Source organism: Macaca nemestrina, chromosome 18 (assembly GCF_043159975.1).
Source record: "Macaca nemestrina isolate mMacNem1 chromosome 18, mMacNem.hap1, whole genome shotgun sequence".
Lineage (NCBI taxonomy): Eukaryota > Metazoa > Chordata > Mammalia > Primates > Cercopithecidae > Macaca > Macaca nemestrina.
In genome coordinates this window covers 53,811,774-53,833,147 of record NC_092142.1, presented here as the reverse complement: position 1 = coordinate 53,833,147, position 21,374 = coordinate 53,811,774, and the positions used below count along the sequence as shown (strand labels likewise).

At 39.3% G+C, this 21,374-nt stretch overlaps 1 long non-coding RNA gene and 1 other non-coding gene across 2 annotated transcripts in view; both read left to right on the top strand.

Annotated features, from left to right (window-relative positions):
* Window positions 1–18,740, top strand: part of LOC105494086 (uncharacterized) — a 38,832-nt gene extending 20,092 nt beyond the window's left edge. The window contains exon 3 of the long non-coding RNA XR_011616474.1: window positions 16,832–18,740. This is a non-coding gene — a long non-coding RNA (uncharacterized lncRNA). The remainder of the gene's footprint in view (window positions 1–16,831) is intronic.
* Window positions 18,741–19,843: 1,103 nt separating this feature from the next.
* LOC112428930 (U6 spliceosomal RNA) lies at window positions 19,844–19,947 on the top strand. Its single transcript, XR_003021009.2, has one exon. It is a non-coding gene; the product is annotated as a U6 spliceosomal RNA (small nuclear RNA).
* The last annotated feature ends 1,427 nt before the right edge of the window (window positions 19,948–21,374 follow it).

Below are 21,374 nucleotides of genomic sequence, written 5' to 3'. Positions count from 1 at the left end.
GATTTAGTGGGAGGTGGGGAAGCAGCAGATACAATACAGCCCATAACAGTGTTGAGGCCTCACAACAATTTTTATGATGATCAAGTGATATGGTTTGGATCTGTGTTCCCACCCAAATCTCATGTTCAATTGTAATCCCTGGTGTTGGAGGTGGAGCCTGGTAGGTGGTGATTGGATCATCATCGGGGCGGATCCTTCATGAATGGTTTAGCACCATCCCCCTTGGCATTGTCTTGGTGATCATGAGTGAATTCTCAGTAGATCTGGTCATTTAAAAATGTGTGGCACCTCCCCCGTCACTTTTCCTCCTGCTCCTGCAATGTGAAGTGCTGGCTCCTCCTTCCCCTCTTCCATGACTATAAGTTCCTTGAGGCCTCCCGGAAGCAGACCTGCCATGCTTCTTGTACAGCCTGTGAAACTGTGAGACAATTAAGACTCTTTTCTTTATAAATTACCCAGTCTCAGGTATTTCTCTCTAGCAGTGCAAGAACAGACTAATACTATCATTACCACTATTTTAGAGATAAAGAAACAGAGGTTCATAGAAGCCGAGTTATTTGCCTGATGACTTTTATGCAGCAAACCCAGCATATCATTCACATGCCCTGTATTTCTTATTCAGCTGTGACTAGATAAAATTTAGTTTGCGAAGTGAGTTTTAAAAGGCCCATTGACATTCCTAGATTCCTTTCAAAGAAGGTGTATGTAGCAAGGTTGCTAATGTAGCTTCTGCTCCTTACCAGGTGTGTGACCTCAGGCAGGTTAATTTACCTCTCCCGCCGTTGGTTTTCTCATCTATAAAATGGAAATATTAATAGTACCTGCTTTATAGGACTGTTGAGGAGGGAAGGTCCTTATAACGACGTCTGCACGTAGGTATTCAACATATGGTAGCAGCTATTATATATGATAATCTTTATTCTGAGAAGAATGCAGTTTCAAAATAGGACAAAGTGATTATCATTCCTTCTTTGCATTTGAAAGGGTTATTAGACGTTGGTTATTTGGAACTATCTATTAATCCATTTTCAATATTATCATTTTCAGTATCTTATGTCGTTTTACATTGGCAACATGTCAGAGGCCAGTGTAATATGTCAAAAGTGATTTAATTCATTGGCTGCGTGTCATGAATGTGACACAGCACTGGGAATCAGACCAATAGTACCTGATTTTAACACATACTGGGCATATCAGTATGTTTCCTTGGAGTTAGGTGACATACCAGCTATTATAGCTGCTGAATAATTTTCTGAACAGTTCTGAATGACATTAGAGATGATAAGTATCCCCTACAAAACAGTTTTCAAATGGAATGTTGCAGAATCAGGTCCACCAGAGCCCATGTTGAATGGCAGAAGACGGCTTACTTTCTAAACAGACCCTTTTGTACTCCTGGTCATCTGTTTTTATGAACAAATTGAGGTCAACTGAAATGAGTTAAGATACATTAGAAATGTTTTATCTGGGCCAGGCGTGGTGGCTAACGCCTGTCATCCCAGCACTTTGGGAGGCCGAGGCGGATGGATCACCTGAGGTCAGGAGTTCATGACTAGCCTGGCCAACATGGTGAAACCCCATCTCTACTAAAAAATACAAAAATTAGCCAGGTGTAGTGGCGCATGCCTGTAGTCCCAGCTATTCTGGAGGCTGAGGCAGGAGAATCACTTGAATTCGGGAGGCGGAGGTTGCAGTGAGCTGAGATCACACCATTGCACTCCAGCCTGCGTGACAAGAGTGAAACTCCCATCTCAAAAACAAAATGAAAAATGTCCTTTGGTTACATAGGTGACTGTATATTTGGTTGTTATTTTGTAAATGTTGGTTTTTTGGAGAAAATAATCAAAATAAAGGGTGTAACAGATAAACTAAATCATTTCGATAAAGATACAAGGAAAATTTTACATTTTCTTATAAATGGTTCCTGGTAGTAGGTCACAATTGACAATATAGAACTCTTAAAAAGGTGTATTTTTGTCGTTAATGAAACTCTTCTGGGAAGATATAAAATGAGCATAAAACAGTTTTGTATTTCAATGCCTCTTCATTGCTGTCACTGAAAAAATGTATAATGGGGAGATGGTAGATAATAAAGTTTCTAGAGCATCAGATTCTAAAAGATAGTTGCATGGCTGCCTCTAGAGTTCAACTGGATGAATGTGATGGGATGGTGAGGTGAATGAGCACTGTATTTACCAGCGTAGTGCATAAAATGACGGAGAATGCAGCCAGGAAACCAGGAAATGTGAATGGAATATGATTATATTATTTACTCCCAGGGTTGCCATGTAATATACCTAATTCTTTTTTTTTCTTTCTTTGAGACAGAATCTCACTCTGTTGCCCAGGCTGCAGTCTAGTGGCACGATCTCAGCCCACTGCCACTTCCATCTTCCAGGTTCAAGAGATTATCCTGCCTCAGCCTCCTGAGTAGCTGGGATTACAGGCACATGCCACCATGCCCGGCTAATTTTTGTATTTTTTAGTAGAGAAGGAGTTTCACCACGTTGGCCAGGCTGATCTCAAACTCCTGACCTCAAATGATCTGCCCACCTCAGCCTCCCAAAGTGCTGGGATTACAGGCATGAGCCACTGCACCCAGCCTGGAATATGCTTAATTCTTTGTCTTCCTTCTCCTTACCCCAAGAATTAAAGATTAATTGCATCACATTAAAAATATATCATCTGACTCTCACATTATACATGGATTAAACATAATTAACTAAACTAAGGGCAACTTTATCATATGGTGGTTATACAAATGATAGAAAAACAAATTTGAGGGATATGCTGTTTAAAAAGGACGATAGACACTTCCATTACCATTATCATCAACAAAGTCAAGTTGAGTTTATTGTTCATGTGGAATGCTGTTGGAAGTTGCTGGTTTTTCTTGGCTGCTTGCATAAGGGAAGTGTTATAATATACCTCTGAAGTATCTCATTGGGATGTGACTTCTTGAGAGTGAGGCCAGGCCCTTCTGAGTTGGTTCCCACTTCCCAGTGACACCCTGAGGCTGTCTTGAGTGTCATATCCCAGGGCCAAGAATTTCTCCTATGATAAATAGATAAATAGACATGCTGGTAGACACACTAGCTCACACCACTGTGGTGCTTCACTCACAGAAGGCCTGGTGTCCCTACAATTTTACAGGCCTCTCTAATAGCCTGACAAATGGGGAGTTACTAGCTTGAGTGAAAATAACTAAACACCATTTCTTGACTGTCTGCTATATGCATTGCACCCTTTATGTGCATTCTTGTTTCATACTTGCAGCAAAACTGTAAGGTAGGTGTTATTCTCACTTTACAGATGAGGACATTGAATGTGGCACAGACAGTTCTACGTGTTGTGCAAGTCCCATTGTGCTCTTCTTTGGTGCATAAGAAGACTGCGCTCCCCAACACCCTTGTGGTTAGCTTGGGACCATGTGACTAGCTCTAGCCAGTGGTAAATGAAATGGCCACACATCATTTCCAGATGGAGCATGAAAGTGTGGTTATGAGTATTCCACATTCTCTCTTTTCTATCGCGTGTTGAGCTGGTATTGTCACTAAAGAGAGGCAGGCTGCATTGCTGAGTCATCACATTGGGGACAGCCACCCTTGTGAATCACCCACTTCACAGAAGACTTCATGTGAGTAAAATAAACCTGCATTTTATATAACTACTAATATTTTGAGGCTTATCTGTTACTGAAGCATAGCCCACCCTTTCCTGACTAACACATTGAGCCCCAGAGGGAACAAGTGAACTCGTCATGATTCCATACATGCTGGTCTAGAACTCCCACTCAGATCTATGACTACAAAGCCCCTTTTATCCTTTCTGCTGTTATTTCTTTGGTTAGGACATAGAGGAGTGCTAAAGTTCACAATGCAACATTCAATATTCCTTGAGTATGGGATATTACACTGCAATTTTCTTTGCCTTCTTATTCCTTACCAGTCTGCAAGCCACTAGATGGCTGAGTGGAATAAAGAAAAGAGAACCCTGGATTAGAGAAATCACATGTAATGTCCACATGGGCCCTAGAGCTTCTGCATGACTCCAAAAGAAGGGTGTCATACTGGTGATATGGTAGGACCAGAGAGAGGGCCAAGAAGGGTACCACTCTAGTTACACATAACTACTTTGGGTAAAAAAGTAGGCCAGGGTTGGAGGCCAGGTACATGGTGGCTCACGTCTGTAATCTCAGCACTTTGGAAGGCCAACATGGGTGGATAACTTGAGGTCAGGAGTTCAAGACCAGCCTGGCCAACATAACATGGTGAAATGCTGTCTCTACTAAAAATACAAAATGGGTTATACCAAGTTTGTATGTGGTTATTCACAAAGATTTGATGATTGACATTGAGAATTCATTCATTGGTCATTTTTAATGTTTCCAATGTTGAAAAAATAAGGATCTAGAAAATAAATGCCTTGCCCTGAAGGAGCTAGCCATCTTGATGGCAAACCAAACAAGTGAACAATTATAACTCACCACAAAAGATACTACACTTTATAGACACAAGCATGGCAGGTATGGGATTGTGGAAGCAGGCCTCCAGACTCAGCTGGGTACAATATGGGCGAGTCAGGAAGGACTTTCACAGGAGTAGCCCCTGGGCACACTGTGGAAACCCAAGTAGTCCCAGCAATAGAGCTGCATATGAAATCGTAAAATTGGTGTCATTCTAACTTCAAGATTCTCTAGGGCAGGTAATCCTTACTAGCTTGAGCCCTTGACCTCACACAATCCATGGATGTCTCAGGGGTTCTGCGAAACTCCCAATATTGAACCTGAAATTTTGTGTGCGGAAAGTTTTTCTGGTTATCCTTTAAACAGATTCTCAGAGGTTTCTTTGACCTCCAAAAATGCTATCATCACAGCTCCAGAAGACACAGCAGTTCTTTGGGAAGCCTAGCTACTGTGTGGTTGAGAAATCTGCTTGTCTGCAGAGATGTAATTGTGAAAATGAACTCATGGAGAATAATTTCACTCCGAGGACTTTTCCCCAATAATTTTGTGCCTGGAACTTAATAAGGCAAAATGGTTTATAAACTCAATGCCAAGACACTGCTTGCCTACATTATATACACATACACTCAGAACTTTTCTAGAAAATTCAAACGATAGAGACAAATGTATAATTAACATTAGATGGCTTTCTTCCACTGATCACCTTTGCCACTAACTGCTCTGTCTCCCCAAAGGCAACCACTATTAGTTGGTCCTTGTATTTCCAGGGGGAAAAATATGAATCATTACCTATATATATATACATGTATTTTTATGTAATCTGAAGGGATCAAGTTGTACATACCACTCTGAGCCTTGCTTGTTTTCTCTGTATCTATGAATAATTGGTACATCTCAGAGATAATTTTGTAGTAAGCTCATGCCAGTCTATTTGATTCTCTGTGTGGCTCAGGGAGTCTTTCCTTGTTGGGTGGTACTGCCGTGGGGCGGGGGGCGGTGCTCAGCTCCTGGCATGATGCTCCTTGAGGTTGCTTATCCGTCTTGTTTAAGGTGCTTTTGCAAGTGTTTTCCTAGACTAAATTCCTAGCATGGAATTGCTGGGTTAAAGCATATGTGCATTCACAATGTTGGTCAATATTACCAAATTGCCCCTTAACACAGTTGAACTAATATATATTCTTACCCACAGTGGATGAGAGTGCCTATTTCTGCACACAATTTGTATTATCAAATATTCTAATTTCTGCCAACATAATAGGTAAGAATTATTCTCTCATCATTGCTTCAATTTGTATGTCTTTGATTATAAATGAAGTTGAGCACCACTTCATGTATTTACTCACTTTTGTGGATGAATTGCCTATTTATGTCCACTGCTCATTTTTCCATTGGATGTGTCTTTTTCCAACTGAATTATATAAACTCTTTGTCAATTAAGGGAATGAGTCCTGGCTGGGCATGTGGCTTATGCCTGTAATCCCAGCACTTTGGCAGACCTAGGCAGGCAGATTGCTTGAGGTTAGGAGTTTGAGACCAGCCTGGCCAACATGGTGAAACCCCATCTCTACCAAAAATACAAAAACTTAGCTGGGTGTGGTGTTGTGTGCCTGTAATCTCAGCTACTTGGGAGGCTGAGGCAGAGAATTGCTTGAACCCAAGAGGTGGAGATTGCAGTGAGTCGAGATCACACTACTGCACTCCAGCCTGGGCAACAGAGTGAGACTCTGTCTCAAAAAAATAAATGAAAAAGGAATGAGTCCTTAAATTAATAGTAAATATGTGTTGCATGTATTTTCCCTGATTTAACCTGTGTCTTTTGTCTTTGTTTATAGTATTTTGGGCCATGTTAAGTTCTTTAATTGGTATGTATTTAAATTTATCAACACTGAGCAAATTTGTTGAGAGTTAGACCTGATCTCAAGATCCCATTGAGTTTTAAAGATAACTGTATAAATATTAACCACCACAAAACTTAAAGGAATGAGTGTCCAATGGTGGATTTTTGCTGTCCTTGATGGGTAGGTGAAGGCCACCTCTGTTGTTTGGGCCTTTCCAATGATTCTCTCGTGTCTCCTGTGAGATACTCTACTCTGTATTGTAGCAGTTAAATAGTTGATACTACAATCAAGTTATAATTTTTTAAATGTTTTTATTATTCTTATAAAATGTTTTTATTATTCTTATAAAAGTCCTATGGTTCACAAAATCCAGGCTCTAGCACCATGCCTGTTACCTAAAAATGTGCCAGACGGGCCCATGAATATTTGAAGTAAAAGGAAAACGATTGTGGAAGGGACAAAGTCTCTAGAAGGCTTGGAGAGCTCAAGGACACTCAAGATTTCTTCCCAGGAAGGAGGAGAAGAAAAATAAATTTGAAAGAATACTTATGAAATTACTTTGAGAAGCTTGAAATAACTTATGATAGAGTTTTAAACTTTTTGTAAAACGTAGATCATCATATTTGTAAGCCTTTACAGCTATAAAACTTAAACTATTAAAGACATCAGTCATCAAAATTACAGAGCTTCTCAAAACCTTGAGGTGCATATGAATTACGTGGGCATCTTTGTTAAAATGCAAATTTTGATTTGGTTGGGGGCTAGGGTAGGGCGGAAATTCTGCATTTCTAACATGCTGCTTGACCCCTCGGTAGCCAGGTCCTAAACTACACAGCCACCCACTCCCCTCTTCCTTCTTTCTTCTCTCTTTTCTTCCTTCTCTGACTCTGGGCACAGGATCGCATACTATTTATGTGTGAATATACACATGCTTTAGATATGTCTATATTTCTGCTTTCTAAAACATTAATTAAGAAATATGCGATTGCTACAGAAACCACAATATACTTCATGAAAAATCATTGGGTACAAAGGCAAAACATTGACAAATTGATATTTTCTTGCTTCGTCACACCTGATTTAAGGAAATGAACTCAAAATAGGCTATGTGAATTGGAAATTGACTTCCACCACATTTAAATTGTTCTCCTTTAAACTATTAGCAGTTGAGTGTGTAAACCAATATTTATTTTTTAATCAAAGGTTTGCAGCAAATGATTCGTAAATGAAAGAAATGAAGGAAGAACGCTTCAAAATGTTCCTAGTAATAGAAGTGGAAATTGGATATTTTATTTCTTTAAATGGCAGACACAGCCCTACACTAAATTCCAGCCTGCTCTGGGAAGAGGAAATTGTGTGTGAAACTGGCCATTGTATAAAAGTCTGAGGCCAGCAGCTCTCTGCCAGAGATCATAATAAATATTTTTCTATGGAAAGAAGTTTTGAAGATCCAGCTACATTAAGGCAGAGTCTATTAACAGAATAATTGTATAGAGAGGACCGCTTAAGAAAAGCTTCCAAAATTCCATTATCTTAACTGTCACTCGCCACTCCGAGTTGTCTTGGTGCAGTGTGTTTTCATGAATTACCCGAGCTGTTTGTTTTTCTTTTATCAGTCATCACGCTGTCAGCTGGGCCGTTCATAACAACTTTTGGCAGCTCATCAGGGGAGTTCAGAGCTTAAATAGACCCTATCAACTCTCACACCTCATTGTGTGAAACTGTTTACCAGCATTGCCTTTTTCTGTAAATACTACAAGGAGAGCCCTGAAAGGAGAGATGTGTGAAAACAAAATGGCCTAACCTTGTAGCAGTCGGCTGAGATGGCAGATCTGGGTTGACGGAGAATCTGCAAGTCCTTGCATTTCATTTATTCAGCCGAATAATACCTAGTCGCGGGTCTTGAAGTTGTGTGGATGCTAGTTAATTAGACGATACTTAATTTGACTTCACATTTGTGTCAGTTGGTGAAGACGAGACTTTGTAATTAGGGAGTACAGATCGGGTTTCTGTCACAATTTTCCTCCCTCACTCTAATTTAATGCACACTTTTCCAGTGTTTTTTCCATTGTCTTTTATGCATGACTGGTGACTAGGTGGCCTCTATTACACAACCAACAGCAAATGGACCCGGTGTCCTGGACTTTCTGCCAGATTCGTCCATCATAAATAATTTTCTATTTGAAATGAATGTCAACAATCTTCTTTTGAACCTTATAGCACCAACCTGCAAATGGTATGGGTTTCTTTTTTAGCTTGCATATATAACTTTTGCCAAAGTTATATATGCAACAGATTTTTAAGTGTCAAATAATGCTTGTTTTGTGAAGGAAACTAGCTGTCTCCCGTTTCTCCTCCCTAAAGGCAACCACTTTCAGCTCTTGTGGTGGATTATTTAGAAAATAATTTCACAGTGAGAAAGATATTGATTCACTTTGCCTGTTTTTGAATGCTGTGTAAATGAAATCCTATTGCTGCAACCTGCTTCTTTCACTTTGGTTAAAGTGATTTTTGTTTACTCTTTTTAAAAAAAAATCAAGGTATAATTTACATACAATGAAATGCATCAATTTTAAATGTGCAGTTTAATGAGTAAGAATACATGAATACAGCCATATAACTGCAAACCAATCAAGATACAGAACTTTCCCATCACCCCAAAAAGTTCTATCTTAACACCTTTTCAGCCTCCAGGAGGCAATCACTTTTCTCTCTCTCTCTCTTTTTTTTTTCTCGATAGAGTTTTAGCTCTTGTCACCCAGACTGGAATGCAGTGGTGCAATCTCGGCTCACTGTAACCTCCGCTTCCTGGGTTCAAGTGATTCTCCTGCCTCAGCCTCCTAAGTAGCTGGGATTACAGGCACCCACCACCACACCCGGCTGAGTTTTGTATTTTTAGTAGAGACAGGGTTTCACCATGTTGGCCAGGATGGTCTCAAACTCCTGACCTCAAGTGATCCGTCTGCCTCAACCTCCCAATCCCGAAGTACTAGGATTACAGGTGTGAGCCACCACTTGGGGCCAACTTTTCTCATTTCTATCATCACAGGTTAGATTTACCTACCCTAGAACTTTCTATAAATGGAATCATACAATAAGTACTCTTTTCTGTCTGTCTTCTTTTGCTCAAAATGATGCCTTTGAGATACCTGAGGAAACGTGTTCCTTTAAACTGCCAAGCATAATTCCATTGCATGAGTATACTACTGTTTGTGTATAAATTCACTCGTTGATGGTCACTTCGATTGTTTACAGTTTTTGGCAATTGGGTTTTCTTTTTGTTATTGATTTGTAGGCATTCTTGCATATTGCAGGTATCAAATCTGTTGTCAGAAACAGATTTTGCGCAGCACTTTGAGATGCCAAAGTAGGTGGATCACCTGAGGTCAGGAGTTCAAGACCAGCCTGGCCAACATGCTGAAACCCTGTCTCTACTAAAAATACAAAAATTAGCTGGGCGTGGTGGCATGCACCTATAATCCCAGCTAGTTGGGAGGCTGAGGCAGGAGAATTGCTTGAACCCAGGAGGTGGATGTTGTAGATCGCACCATTGCACTCCAGCCTGGGTGACGAGAGCAAAACTCTGTCTCCCAGAAAAAAAAAAAAGAAAAAAAAAGAAAAAGAAAAGAAAAGAAAGAAATAGATTTTGCAGGCTAGGTGCTATGGCTCATGCCTGTAATCTCAGCACTTTGGGAGACTGAGGTGGGAGGACTTCTTGAGTCCTGAGTTGGACACCAGCCTGGGCAACATAGTAAGACCCTGCCTCTACAAAAAATAAAATAAAATAAAATTGATTTTGCATATATTTCTCCCAGTCTATGTCTTGACTTTTTATTTTCTTAATGATATTGTTTAATGAGCAGAAGTGTTACATTTTGATTATGTCCAATTTGTGATTTTTGTCTTCTCTGACTAGTATTTTTTATGTTCTGAATAAATTTTAGCTGAGCGTAAGAGCATGCAGATATTTCACTTATCTCCTTTTAGAAAACATTGAAGCTTAATAGTTTCAGATTTTACATTAAGACCTCTTGTCTTAAGCTAATTTTTGTGTATGGTATGAGGTAGCGGTCAAAGTTCTTCTGTTTTGTTTTTGTTTTTAATATGGGTATCCAATTATTCTAGAATCATTTGTTGCAAAGACTTTTCTTTCGACATTGGATGTGTGTGCCTGTGCGAGCATGCACAAACACCTTTGTTGAAAATCAATTGACTATACACACATGGACCTATTTCAGGACCCTCAGTTCTGTTTCATTGACTTGTCTATCTGATGTAAATAACAGCGTCTAAATAATTGTTGCTTTATAGTGAGTCTTGAAAGCAGGAAGGATATATCTTCTATATTTTCTCTTTTTAAGGCTCTGTTGACTAATCTTAATCTTTTGCATTTTCATAATACATTTTAACATCAGCTCATTAATTTCCACTAAAAAGCCTCCTGGAATTTGGATTGGGATTGCACTGAAGCTATAGATCAATTTGGGGAGAATCGAGTTTACAATATTAATTCTCCCAATCCATAAGCATGTTATATGGTTTAATTTTTTATTTAAAATTTTTGGCAATATGAAATCATTTTCAGAATGTCTTACTTATTTTTGTTAAATTTTCAATAGTTTATGTTTTGCTTCCATTATAAATGGAATTGCTGTTTAATTTCATTTTCCAATGTTTTGTTTGTCAAAATTGAAATATAATGAATTGTTTATTTAATTAATTTATTTACGTTGAGAAGGAGTCTCTCTTTATTGCCCAGGCAGGAGTGCAGTGGTGCAATCTTGGCTCACTGCAACCTCCGCCTGCCACCCCCTTCCCTTCCCCCCTCACTCCCCTCCCCCGTTCAAGCAATTCTCATGTCTCAGCCTCCTGAGTAGCTGAGATTACAGGCTCCTGCCACCACGCCTGACTAATTTTTTTTGTATTTTTAGTAGAGACGGGATTTTGCCATGTTGGTCAGGCTGGTTTCAAACTCCTGGCCTCAAGTGATCTGCCCGCCTCGACCTTCCAAAGTGTTGGGATTACAGGCGTGAGCCACCATGCCCGGACCAAAATTAAAGTATAATTCAGTTTTATATATTTACCTTGATTCCAGTGACTTTGCTAAATTTATTTTTGGTTCTAATAGACCAAATAATGATTCCTTAGGATGTTTTATATATGAAATCGTGTTATGTGCATAAGAGATAGTTTTGCTTCTTTCTTTTTAATTTGTATGCCTTTATTTTTTTCTTACGTTGTTGTATTAATTAGAACTTTCAGGATAATGTCGCATAGAAGTAGGGAGAGTGGACATCGTGTTTCTGAACTCTGAAAGAAAGCATTAAATATTTCTCTATTTAGTATAACATTTGCTGTTGGGTTTTTGTATATGCCCTTTATTACATTGATGAAAGTTCTTTCTTTTCCTAGTTTTTTGAGAGGTTTTTAAAAATCATGAATGTGGCTGGGTGCAGTGGCTCACACCTGTAATCCCAGCACTTTGGGAAATTGAGCCAGGTGGATCACCTGAGGTCAGGAGTTTGAGACCAGCCTGGCCAACATGGTGAAACCTCGTCTCTACCAAAAATACAAAAATTAGCCGGGCGTGGTGGTGCACTCCTGTAATCCCAGCTACTTTGGAGGCTGAGGAAGGAGCATCGCTTGAACCCGGGAGGTGGAGGTTGCAGTGAACCAAGATTGGGCCACTGCACTCCAGCCTGGGCCACAAGAGTCAGACTCTGTCTCAAAAAAAAAAAAAAAAAAAAAAAAAAAAAAAAAAATCATGAAAATGTATAAAATGTTTTCAAAACTATTTTTGCATCAATTGAGATGCAATTCTTTTTTCTGTTGAGTCTGTTACTGTGATGAATTATGACCATCGATTTTCTAATGGGAAACCAAAGTTGCAATCCTGGCGTAAGTTCTACTTGTTAATAACAGTTATCCTATTCACACAATGCTGAATTTGATTTTCTAATATTTTCTTGAGGACTTTGCATCTTTACTCATGCAGGATATTGGTCTGTAATTTTCTTTTCTTGTAATGTCCTTGCCAAGTTTTGGCATCAGTGTTTATGCTGGCCTCATAAAACAACTTGGAAAGTTTTTTTCTTCTGTTTTCTTGAAGAGTTTGTGGAAGACTGGTGTCGGTTTTTTCTTTAAGGCTTTGATAGAATTTATGAGTAAAGCCATCTGGGCTTGGGGTTTTCTTTGTTGAAAGATTTTTCATTATAAATTCAATTTTGAAAAAAGATACGGGGCTATGTGAATTTTTCTTTTTCTTCTTGCTAATTTTGGTAAGATATGCTTTTCAAGGAATTTGTCCATTCGCTCTAAGCTGTTGAATTTATAGGCATAAAATCATTCATTGCTTTGTCTTCTTGGAGAATTGAATCCTTTATCATTATGTAATAACCCTCTTTATCACTGGTAATATTTCTTGTCTGAAGCCTACTTTGACATTAATGAAGCTACTCAGCTTTCTTTTGATTAGTGTCTGTATGGTACATCTTTTTCCATCCTTTTACTTTTAACCTATCTATGTTTTTATATTTAAAATGGTATTTTTGTAGACAGTATATAGTTGAGTCTTGCTTTTTATATTGTCTAGCAATTTCTATCTCTTTATTAGTGTGGTTTGCATTTAATATGATTATTGGTATGATTGAATTAAAGTCAATAATCTAAACAGCTGTTTTTGATTTGTTCCATTTGAGCTTTCTTTTGGCCCCCTTTTTGATTAATTAAGCATTTTTACTATCTAATGTTATCTTCACTATTGAATTAACATGTGTAACTCTTTTTTAAAATTTTAGTAGTTGCCTTAGACTTTACCATACACATCTTGTTTGATCAAAGTCTACTTTCAAATAATTATCTTCTGTTTCATGTCTACTATAAAGGTAATATATTCCCACTGCCAGCTCCTCACCCTTGTTCTATTGTTGCCCTATGTTTACTCTTACAAATGCTATAAATGCACAATACTTCTACTTTTGCTTTAGTTATTCTTTAGAGCAATTAAAAGTAATAAAACATGATTTTATGTTTACGTTTAGTCATTCCATTTCCAATGCTCTTAATTTCTTTCTCTGGATTCAAGTTTCTATCTTCTGTTACATTCCTTATGCCTGAAGAACTTTCTATAACATTTCTTATGGCATAGGTACACTGGCAATTAATTCTCTCAGGTTTTGTTGTTGTTTGTTTTGAGTCTGAGAAGTCTTTATTTCTCCCTTCTTTTTGAAAGATATTTTTGCTGGGTACAGAATTCTGAATTTACTGTTTTTTTTTATGTCAATCAGCAATAAAGACATTATTCCACTATCTTCTGGCTTGCATAGTTTCTGATGAGAAATATTCTGTCCTTCTTACCTTTGGTTTTTAACTTCTCTATGTACAGTGTGTCTGCTTTCATTGGCTGCCTTCAGAATGTTCTCATTGTCTCTGATTTTCAGCAGTTTGAATATGATATGCCTATCATGTGGGAGCTCTTTTGGGAGGGAGAATTTATTCTCCTTGGTGTTCTTTGGACATCTTGGAACTGTGATTCAGTATCTGTAATTCATTTTGGAAAATCCTTACATATTATTTCTTAATGTATTTGCTTTCTGGAATGCCAATTACATGTAGGTTAGATCTTTTGTTATTGTCTCATATCTCTTGGATGCTCTGTTGTGTTTTTCCATCCACATTCCATTCTTCCACTTTTCTGGCAATCAATGCCACAACTGTCATAAGCTCGGTTTCCATAAGAGAATCACAAATAATGACAAACATGTATTACACACTCATCATGTGCTGGTGGTGTAAATGTTGTTCTATAATTACTTAATTCTCACAACAATTCTACTAGATAGACACATTTATTATCCCCATTTTTATGATAAGGATAAACTGAGACACAGAAAGATTAAGTAATTTGTCCAAAGATGCAGAAATAGAAAATGACAGAATTTGGCTTCTTAAACCATTATATTTTAACTACTTCAACAAATGGGAAGATAATTTTTAGGTAATATCTTTGTTTTTGGTCTCTATAATCCTTCAGTTATTACTGTTACCTCTCCAAGAATTTTAATCTATTAATCAGCAAGTACATATTTAGCACCCATTATGTGCCCAGAATTGTTTTGTTTGCTATGGAGGTATAAACAAATATGGCAGGGCTATTTCCTTCAAGGAGTTCACATTCTCCAAAGGAAAGGCCCCACAAATCTAAAAATAAACATTATGGTACAGAGGAGTATCATTATTATTATCATAATGAGTTTTGAGACAAGATCTTGCTCTGTCACCCAGGCTGGAGTGCAGTGGTGCCATCATGGCTCATGCAGCCTTGCTCTCCCAGGCTGAAGTGATCCTTCTGCCTTAGCCTCCCACATAGTTGGGTCTACAGGCACAGATACAATTATTTCTTAATTTTTTTGTACAGACAGGGTCTCACTATGTTGCCCAGGCTGGTCTCAAATTTCTTGACTTAAGTGATCCTCCTGCCTCGGCCTCCCAAAGTGTTGGGATTACAGGTCTGAGCTACCACACCCAGCCAGTATCACTATTCAGAAAAAGGAAAGCTCAACTTTATCTGGATGCTTAGAAACCATGGAAAACATATTAAAAATAATGATGCTTATTCAACAGTTTGCTTAACTCTGGATTACCCATGCTGTATTTTCACTTCTCCCTTACCTCTTTTTTATGCTCTAATTTTTAGCTATTATACTGTTTATAAATACTTTTTCCACAGAACAAAATAAGAAAATTTTTAAGCTCAAAATGTGTGTATAAAAGTTTAAAGTGGAAAGAATCTCAAAATCTTGGTAATGGTGATGTGTGTGTGTGTGTGTGTGTGTGTGTGTGTGTATGCATATACACATATATCTCCCAATTATTTTCTTTCACCATGAAAATGTATTGATAATTAACAGGTATTAACATTAGGTGTTCCCTAGTACATCTAGAATAACCATGATTATCAAAGATTTTATAAATGAAGTTTTATCTTTTAGATTGGCTAGCATGGCGTCTGACTCTTAATAGGCACCTAACAAACGTTTATCATTTCACTGACTGAATGAATGAAATTAAAGAATCCCTAAGGCATGTATTTTTGGTAAACAATAAAGAAAATCTTCATAAGTTTGTATTTTAATTTAAAAAGCAGATTTTCCTAATGCCGTGCACATCGACATATCCTAGGGAGAAGGTTGTATTTGATCCATTATCCTTACTTGGAAGCTCTACAGGATTAAAGGTCTGGATTCCTTCATAGTTGATGTCCATCTCTTCCCCAGTGCAGTACATGGTAGAGAGTAGATTCAATAAATATTTGCTGGATGGAAAAATGAACCATCTGACAGATTGAGGCAAAAATAATTCTTAATGCTATATAGCAACTTGTCTCAAGGGCAGATTCCAGACAAAACTAATAGTAGCAATAGAGACATTTTTCAGGAAAAGCTTGATAGTGTAGTGGTCAGACCATGTTTTGTGGAGCTAGCCAGACCTAGGACCTAGTCCCATCCGTGCCACTTACTAGCTAGCTTTGCAACCTCAGAAAAGTTTTTTAATCTCTCTAAGTCTCAATTTCCCAGTCATTAAATCTGGAGCAGTAATATTATTTCATATGCTTGTTGTGAGGATTAAAGAAAATATTCAACATCAAGAGTTTATCTTGTGACTAACTACAGAAGTACTTAACAAATGGTAAATATTATTGTTATGCAGAGATTTCAGGAGTTGAGGCAGAGGCCATTGAGATCTATAGAGAATCTTAACAAAAGTGAGGAAACCTAAAACAGATGTGCCTATCTGCTTCCTATATTTCTCTTTTCTTGCTTTAGGAATTTTGAATGACATTTGTTTGGCATATGGGTATGTGGAAACGGTGAGATGAGAAGAAGGTTAGAAATCCTTTCCACTTTTAGAGAAATGCCCTCTACCAAGGATGTATGCTCCAGAGCAACATAGGCCCACCCTATCTGCTGAGGATGAAAACAGCCAGAGACAATGGGATATGACACAGTAATGAGTTCTCATTTGTCAGGTGTCAGCTCGCTGATATGGTCTAAGGATAAGGTGTTCAACAATTCTTAGAAATTGGTAATAACAATACCACTTACACAGCAGTGCCTCTTACAGTTTTCATAATACTTCCACATGGACTATCTGTTTTAATTTTCACCACAATGTTGTTAGAAGCCTGAAGTAAATATTATCATTCCCATTTTATAGATGAATAAACACATTCTGAGAAGTGAAATGACCATGCCCAAGGTCACTTAGCTACTCAGTAATTGACCTGGGGCTCAAACCTGGGTTGTCACTCTGGATTCATTATTTTTTTTCCAAAGCAGCCTGTTTGTTCTATGGAATCTGTCTATTTTCATTAGTGAGTGTGCACGTGTACATGCTAGACCCTCAAAAATTTGTGATTTATAAGGTAATTTTGTACTCAACTGCAGTAGCTAAAAGAAGAGTCCTGTTTTGTTTGTTTGTTTTGTTGTTGTTGTTGTTTTAAATTTTATGTCTCTTTTTGGCCCAACAGGGAGCAAAGTTTGTCATCGTGATACACTAGATCTTCGATGATATCAATAAGGAAACATCCACAGCCTTTGGTTAAAAGACTCTGAGACTTCAAGGACTGCTGACTGTCCAGAAGAGGCTGTGGTGGTTCAAGTGAGGCTTAAGGCTGTAGTTACACCAATCTGTCACTCCAGAAGAGTCCAAGGCTGCTGATCAGAGTGAACCTCAGAACAGATAGCAGTGGCACCTAGAGGGTATAACCTCAACAGCAGACGAGGTGTTGATGGATGATTCCTGATTATGGATTCCTCTTCATCTCTCTTAATTTATATTCCAAGCTGTTAACCTAGAATAAATCCTACCATATCTAATTAATGCACTAATCAAACTTTGTTTTGAATGGAAGGGGGGAAAATATGTTGATTACCCCTGCTAGAGGGATAGGAAATATGCCTAAAGCAGAATATCTTTCTCCATCATGAATAACATTAATCTCTGTAGTTCTCACAAGTGAATAATTATTATATAGTTTGCTTCCTAGTTGTATGGCTTGGTATTTATCCTTTATGAGTTTCCAGGTGACAATTTGTTTCAGGAAGAATTCTCTCCAGAAACAATTTTTTAAGATTATCGTTGAATTCCTTAATAAAGAGTTGAAAGCCAAACTCACACTAGGTTAAATGCAACAACAACCAATGGACAACAGACTGATCTCCAACTTCCTCAATTCTTTTTTTTTTTTTTTTGAGACAGGGTTTCACTCTGTCGACAAGGCTGGAGTGCAGTGGCTCAATCTTGGCTCACTGCAGCCTGAACCTCCCAGGCCCAAGCAATCCCGAGTAGCAGGGACTCAGGCATGCACCACCACACCTGGCTAATTTTTTGCATTTTTTGTAGAGAGAGGGTTTCGCCGTGTTGCCCAGGCTGGTCTTGAACTCCTGAGCTGAAGGTATTTGCCTGCCTCGGCCTCCCAAAGTACTGGGGTTACAGGTGTGAGCCACCGCACTTAATTGCCACCAGGATTGATTGGTAAGGCTATGGAAGAGTTGTTGTCCATTCCAAGTCTTCCCATTGAAGCAACAACCATGCCACAGCCTTATTCTATCCCATGGCTATCTTGTGCATCTCCAAGTGTGCCAGTATGAGGCCCTCAAACACATCCATACCCTCCGATGAGATAATGTTGGTCATGATAACCATGGGGATGTCACAGCCGCTGTTCCACACTCTAAATAATTCTTATTTTGTTCCAACAACAATTTGAAATGGGAAGAACCACCCCATTTTAGACATTTCAAAATGAGGGCTTGGATAGATTGTGTACCTTGTCCAAGGTCACACAACCAAATGGCAAGGTAGGGACTCAACCTAGTTCCATCTGCCTCCAGTCCAAAACCCAGGGCTGTCAACTGCCACCCTCATTATCTCTACTGAGATACTGGCTCCCCTGCGGTGGCTGTTGAGGCTGGAAAACACAGGCCTGAGAGAACTTTTAAATATGAAATGATAGCTCTTTGCCTACCGAGATCCTTATTTTTAAAAACCCAGAGGAAGATCATATTTATATATTTATTCAACATTCATGTATGATATTTAGATTTACAAAATGCTTTATAGTGTAACAGAATGGGCAGAAATTTTTACTCGGGCTTATAATTGTCTTTTCTTTCATATTCATTTATTCCTTTGATTTATATAATGTCTTCTCTGCTTGGTCTTCTGAGATTATGTACAATGGTAACAAATCCAAAATAATATTAATAAAAGATTATTTTTTATCACTCACAGGGAAAACTGACTAGGGCCATGCGCGTCTCTGTTCTTTAGAAACGTTATGTGAGAGAACATAATACCATCCCCTGAATACTGTCTGTAATGCCGGCTATGCTTATTCATAGTGCTTTAAAAATAAATTTAACTCCTGTTCCTCATTTTGGATGTGTGTGTGTTGTTTACTTCCTTCTCTTCAGGCCGCTGGGGTGCTTCACATTTGGGATAATGAACTGCTGTGAGCATCACCTGAAGTCGCCAAACTGCTTTCTCCACTGATCATTGAGCACGAGTTCTCTGCAGAACGCGGGGTCCCTTTGCCGGCGAAGCTTTTCCCCAGTTGGTCACCACGTTGGTTCCTGTTTTTCATCTAGGCCTGAAATCAACAGGCACTGTCTCTGCAAAGCCTGCCCTGACCCCAGATCCAAAAGAACACTGCATTGCAATGTATCCTAGCATTTTCTTGTTTTTTTTCTTAGCATGCAATATTCTGTGTTAAGAATGCTAGAGTCCAGGCCAGGTGCAGTGGCTCATGTCTGTAATACCAGCACTTTGGGAGGCCAAGGCGGGCGAATCACCTGAGGTCAGGGGTTTGAGACCAGCCTGGCCAACATGGTGAAACCCTGTCTCTACTAAAAATACAAAAATTAGCCAGGCTTGGTGGTGCGTGCCTGTAGACCCAGCTACTTCGGAGGCAGAGGCAGGAGAATCACTTGAACCTGGGAGACGGAGGTTGCAGTGAGCCGAGATCATGCCACTGCACTCCAGCCTAGGTGAAAGAGTAAGATTCTGTCTCCAAAAAAAAAAAAAAAAAAAAAGAATAAAAAAAAGAATGATAGAGTCCTTGGGTTTGGTGTGAATGAATAAATACAGATAGACAAGCTAATATTTTGTCATTTTTAAGTTGCTATGTTCTTCTTTAAAATGAATATTTTAGGCTGGGTGTGGTGGCTCATGCCTGTAATCCTAGCTCTTTGGGAGGCCGAGTCGGGTGGATCACTTGAGGTCAGGAGTTTGAGACCAGCCTGGCCAACATGGCGAAACCCCATCTCTACTAAAAATACAAAAATTAGCCTAGCTTGGTGGTGTATGCCTGTAATCCTAGCTACTCAGGGGTCTGAGGCACAAGAATCCCTTGAACCTCAGAGGCAGAGGTTGCAGTGAGTCGAGATCACACCACTGCACTCCAGCCTGGATGACAGAGCAAGACTCTGTCTCAAAAATAAATTTAAAAAAATAAAATGAATATTTTAAAGAATCTCTTGTGCTCACTTCGGCAGCACATATACTAAAATTGGAACGATACAGAGATTAGCATGGCCCCTGCACAAGGATGACATGCAAATTCGTGAAGCATTCCATATTTTTAGTACCTGCTCTCAAACTGAAAAAAAAAAAAAAAAAGAATCTCTTTAAGGTCAATTACTCTGAGGTTTCACGATGCACTCCCTGTCTTGGCAAGGCATCAGCTCTTGACTGCGGGGCACATGTAAAACATGGCTAGAGGGCTGGGCACAGTGGCACAGGCCTGCAAGCCTAGCATTTTGAGAGGCTGTGGGAGGGAGGATAGCTTGAGCCCAGGAGTTCAAGACCAGCCTAGGGAATACAAGGAGACCTTACAAATAATAAACAAAAAATAGCCCAGTGTGGTGTCACATGCCTGTAGTTTCAAGATTCTGGAGGCTCAAGTGGGAGGATCGCTTTAGCCTGGGAGGTCGAGGCTGCAGTGAGTTGTGATGGTACCACTGTGCCCCAGCCTGGGCAACACAGCAAGTAATACACAACACAGTATTAAAAAAAAAAATACAACAAAAGTCATGGCTAGAGACAAGGGCTTCTGTTGGTCAATTTATGTATTTTAAATGACTGTGTGTGTAATCCACAGATTAAAACAGTTATTTTCATCATTAATTTGTTTTCTTTAGAAATGGTAATTAAGGTGCCTAATTAAACTGTGGTTTAGAAAGATCAGTGTCAAGGCCTGTACCAGGAGGAAGGCTTGGGGTCCAGCCAACTGGATATGTGTTTTCAACACAGGCGGCATATTGTTAATAATAATAACATAGGGTGGAGCAATGTAATTGCAGTTTTTGCCATTAAAAGTAATGGCAAAACCACAGTTACCTTTGTGGCAACCTAATACATTCCACTTACTAGGGCCAATCGAGTCAGAATCTTGTTGGGGGTGGGGTGCAGCCCAGGCAACAGCATTTTAAAAAATGTGCCAGGTGATCAGGTGTGCACCCAGGATGAGAGCCGCTGGATCCGAAGGCTCCTAGTGTCCACTCCTGAGAAAAGTGAGTGACCAGGGTGGCAGTTGTAGCCCCTGCTTTCCATGGCCTTCTAAGTTAGAGGACCTGACTCTCATCCAGCTCTGAACTTAGGGAAAGTTCAGGATCCCCCTTCCCACTGTCGGTGGTTTCTGGAACAAGACTTCCTATCTCAATATGGTGTCCGATGAGCCTGGCAGTGCCAGCAGGGCACCCTCTTCTCAGGCCCCACAGGGTTGCTGGTCTCCTGTCTAGATTTTCTGTTTGTTTTTTGGATGCCCTCCTGGACCCTCGGACCAAATCTCAGCCTGCTTGTCCAGTGTCTGGTCACTCTGGCTTAACTCCTGTAACCTCTTCTTCACAGAATCAAGACATTGTTCCTCGTGTCCAGAACCACCAGCTGGGATCCCGCTTCCATCAGATTAAACCACACAGGATCACAGTGGAGTCTCCTTCCGGAATCTTCCCAGCCTCTAAACTCTTACTGCTCTCAAACCCCCTGACAGGTCAATCTCCTTGAACATA